This window comes from Manihot esculenta, chromosome 8, assembly GCF_001659605.2.
Source record: "Manihot esculenta cultivar AM560-2 chromosome 8, M.esculenta_v8, whole genome shotgun sequence".
In the NCBI taxonomy this organism is placed as follows: domain Eukaryota; kingdom Viridiplantae; phylum Streptophyta; class Magnoliopsida; order Malpighiales; family Euphorbiaceae; genus Manihot; species Manihot esculenta.
Window position 1 is genome coordinate 29,322,794 of NC_035168.2, and position 5,161 is coordinate 29,327,954.

Sequence of the window (5,161 nt, forward strand, 5' to 3'; positions counted from 1 at the left end):
TAACAGAGATATGAATCATATAGATTTTTGAAGGTTGAAAATTTTCTGTGAGGAAAGGAAAAATAAAATTTTTTTTATTTCGTTATTTCAGTGTGAAAATTCAAAATAATTAGTATATTCAGAGTTGCATATCTTAAATATAACAAAATCGAATTTTAAAAAGTTTAAATTTGAGGTGAGTTTGATTTCAATTCATAATAAACTCAATTTATTTTTTAAACAAATCATGTTTAAGTTAGAGTTTTATTTATTAATAAGTTTATTTAGTTTAAATTTAATTAATTTAAATTTTTAAATTTTTAAATTTTAAATTAAAAAAATAAAAAAAATTAGTTTATTTAAAATATATGATAACAAGATTTTTATTTAAATTATAATAAAGAAATTTCGCTCTTATAATTTTATAAATTTTGGATGTGAAGTAGAGATTTGATTAATAAATGATGGCTTTTTTGAGGTTTGGGTTTAATTCTAAACAAATGATTAAATTTTTTTATATTTTTTTATTATTTAAATTTTAATATTTAAATTCTTTTATTTTTTTATTATTTAACATTTAATATTTAAATATTTATTTATTTATAATATTAAATATTCTTTATTATTTAAATACTAATTATAAAATTTTTAATTAATTATATAAAATGCATTTAATATAAAATCAATAATATAACATTAAATTTATTTAAATATTTATATTACATTTTATATCAAATTAATTGAAATATATATAATAAATATATAAATCTACATATAAATACTCTATACAGTGGGGAAACGGTTTTTATTTAAATTACATAATTTTAATTAAATCTATATCATTTTGTAACTACATAATTTTAACTAAATCTATGTAATTTTGTTTCCAATAGATATTTTTATAAAAAATTTATTAATATATTATTATTTATTTTTATTTAAATATATAATTTATATTAAATTATTTTATATTATATAAAAAATATTATACATATAATATAAATATAAAATATTATATTAAATAAATATATTAATATAAGTATAATCAACTTAAATTATAAAATTATATATATATATATATATTATACTCAAACTTCATCAATAGATTTATATTTAAATTATATAAAAATTTTAATTTATAAAATTAAGTGGATAATATTAAATATGAAAATAATAAATATATAAAATTAAAATAATAATAATAACTTATTAAAAAATTTAATATGTTAAAAAGAGTATCTATTCAGAAAGACATATAGTGAAAAATAAATATATAAACTAATAGTATAGTTACACAATTAAGAGATAGAGATATATAATTTAATAATATATATAATTATTTAGTTTTATATTATTTAATTTTTTAAAAATTAAAAAATTAAAAAATTAAAAGAGATAAATAATATAAATAAATATTAAAAATAGAGTTTCTATAACTTTTTCTATTAAAAAATATTTATAATATTACTTAATATTTATTAGTAGTAGTTTTTATTTTATATTAAAAATATATTTTATCTCATATATTAAATTTGTTCCTACTTATGGTATTGTATTAACTTATGTTTTTTATTAAAAATTTAAAATAAAATTATATAATAATTATATTTTATAAACATGCATTTTATAATGTTTATATTTAATGAGTTCATAAATAAAAGTATTATTAAATACATTTATGAGCTTTATAAATTAGTTTAATTTACGAGCCTCTTAACGAATTTGCTTGACAAGCATCTTCGTGAGTCCGCTTACAAGCCATTTAACGAATATGCTCATAATCCTTTTAACAAGCTAGCTTGCAAGTCTCTTAATGAGTCAGCTCGCGAATTTTAACGAGTCAAATACTACTAAACTCAAGTTTGGCTCGTTTAATAAATGAGTGATATAAGATTGATTAGACTCCGTCAGTAATTTTAACAAATAATGCTCGGCTAAGACAAAATAATAGAAATGAGAGACTAGAAGGTGAAAACTCTTATTAAAATTTTTGAAAGATTGAAAAGTATCACAAAACAGCAAGGAAAAGCTATTTATAATAGAAAACCCTAATATGAAAAATTACAAAAAAATTTAAAAAAATAATCAAAATGCAAAATTGACCTCTTAAACAGTGGAATTTTCGCCTCAAATTTTGTGACAGGCTTATGACCATTGTCACACTTTTAAAAGTCTTGCATCTCGATATTCCCTTTCTGAAAAGTTATCGTGGGTCTCTATTGGAAGTTAACAGCAAAAAATTAGGTCTGATTCAAGTCTGCTATAAAATTCAAGACTAATTGTTTCGTATCAACGAGCCTACAAAATCGAGCTGAATCTCTAATACCTATGCATACAAGACAAAATAGGTCATTGATTACTGTACTTGTATTGGATGATTTGTTCTATTCGAGCACGACTCTACAATTTATCTCATTCATCACATTTATATATGTGTATATGTATTTATGTCTTTTTACAATGTTCTATTGAAATATTACTCCCCATTTCGTAAAAAAAAAAAAATACTTGCCGTGTTCTCATGTTCTTGGCAGGATGCATAAGTTTTTTTTTTAAAAAAAAAAATAGAAATATATGAATTGAAAATATAATTCTCTTTCTAGTTTTTGCTGAAGAGAAAATCTCTCAACGTTTTCTTATCCAATGGTTTCTAGGAGCGAGTATTTCTTCGTTATGTAATTTAACGGTTACCTTCTAATAGAGTCTTCCTTGCTACAGTCTAAAGAATGGGTTTTAATCCTCATCTTGAGTAGTTTTATTTTATTTTATTTTATTTATGTAGCTCCAAATCCAATAGAGGAAGAGGAGAATTTTGTTGATATACTTCTTAGTTGATTTTTTTCTTTGGGTGTGTCAAACTTTTGAGTTTAAATAAAAATTTACTTGATGGATCTTAGAAGTGTGCTCTCAGTTGTCTTTTTTTTTTTTTTTTTCTTGATTTAGGGAGAACCCTAACATAATCTTCACGGTTTCTTCTTTCTAAGTGCTAGACAAATCTCTGTTTGAAACTACAGAGACCATTTGCACGAATATACTATAAACAAAACATCACAGGTCTATTCTACTAAAACTTAAAACCTCATTCAAAAAGGAAAAACTGAGCTCCATTTCAGAGGCTAAAAATAAAAGAGCAGAAGGAAAAAGCCATAACAACTACCTAAAAAGTAACCTAAGAAACTAAGGAAGAAGATTAATGGCGAAAATGCCAAATATCCCCTTGAGAAGAAATCATAAGAAAAATTTTTTTAGAGAGAAGAGAGTTTTTTCTAGAATATATAAGTTAATCCACATTTTTATTTAAGAAGTTATTTATCATTCTCATAATTATTCGTTAGTGTTTGAATTTTATAAATATAATTATTAATTTTCTATACTTATTAAAATATAATTATTACATTCCAGAACAATGAAATAAAATGATAAAAGGTATGAAAGTCATAATTATGCGTTCACCAGTGATAATGTTTAAATGGTTATATGTTGTTCCTTTCCCGTCTCTCCCTCTACACTTTCTAAAGAGAGAGTCTCTTCTTGTTTTTCTTTAGATTTCTAGGTGATATACTCTTTTCTCTACTATTTTTCTCTTCTTCTTGTCCGAGAGTGGGTCTTCTCTCTTCATTGTTAGGCTGGGTGTATATAGTCTTGTTTTATTATTTTTTTTTTTTATACTTTTGATTGGTCTCGTAAATTTTGAACAGTAGATTGTTATTTTCTTCTAGACTTTCATCACTGGTTAAAGTACTAAAGAAGGTGAAATATCTTGTTTGTTGTGGTGGAAATTTAAAAGGTTTAGATAGCTCTAAATAATTTTGAGTCGTGTTTCGCTTTTTCTTGAAGACTATAGTTGTCAAAGCTTTGTTCTTGGTACTCTACTGCTTGGTGATGCCCTTTGCATATGAAACCTACTGGTGATCTTGGCTATTTACAAATTAATGGCTAGATGGAGATGTCTTGCATGTGGGTTGTTTCGTATTCTTCGGTTTGTACTAAGTTAGATCTAGCTTTTTTATGAACATGTCCGATATTTCTTTAGTCGCCTTTTCCTTCATTGGCTTTAGTTTTTTTTTTTTAGGATTGTGTGTTTCTATGCTTGTTTCTATCTTGCCTAAGCTTTGTATTGGAGGGATTTTCTAGAGAGTTTTATTATGTGTTTGGGACCGGCATTTGTTCTCACCGACAATGAACGAGGTACTCCGTGGTTTGCTTTAAAGGCTAATATCCCTTATTGGGTTGTATTTATGGTTGGGCCTTTGGCCTATATCCTTACCATGATCTCTTACCATTTTTAGAGTCTTTTTTAAATGGTATATTGAGCCTAGTATTCATTTATGAATTAAAGATTTCCATTTTTTATATATAAAAGAAAAAATTACATAATACAAAATTCAATATAAAATGAAATACAATTTAAAAATAAATATTAAATAACTTTTTTTTGAAAACGTCATGGATTGAAGTTGCCCTCATTTTTTTTCTTCTAGATTTGGTTAAATTTTGCTATCCCTTCCTTAATTAATTCACATATTTTGAGAAAATTAAAAAGAAAATAAAAAAATGAATCCATCGAAATTGATAATTATAATTTTAAGTAACCTTTACTATGTTATCTTATAAAAGTTGAGTCCATTTTAGTATAGAATCAATTGGCCATCAATTATGAGATGCAAGTTTTATTTAAAAGTTAGAAATTATTAAACTAATAATTCAATGTTAGGTAATGAGGCCACAAAAACATGCCATCTTGAAAAATTATTCAATTAAAATGTTTTTAATATTTTATAAATTAAATTTTTTTATTTTTTTATTTAATAAATATTAACCGATTTATTTTAATATGACTAAATAGTATAAATATTTAAAATTATATAGATTAAAAGATATGTATTATTAGAATTATGCAGCTAAATATTAGAAATATTTCAGATTAAACTAAGTAGACTAATATTTTTTTATAGTATGATTAAATGGTTACATCTCACTGTATTCAGACACATTTAAATAAGTGAATTTAAAATAGAGATTAAATAGTTAATTTTGATAAAATAGGGAAACTTGATAATAGTTTATTTAAAATTAATTTATTGTCTCTCTATCACTATTCTTTTTTTTTTTTTTTTTTTAATTTTTTCTAATTGTGATTCTGCTAATTTTATTGAATTTAACTTGACCAACTAATTAAAAT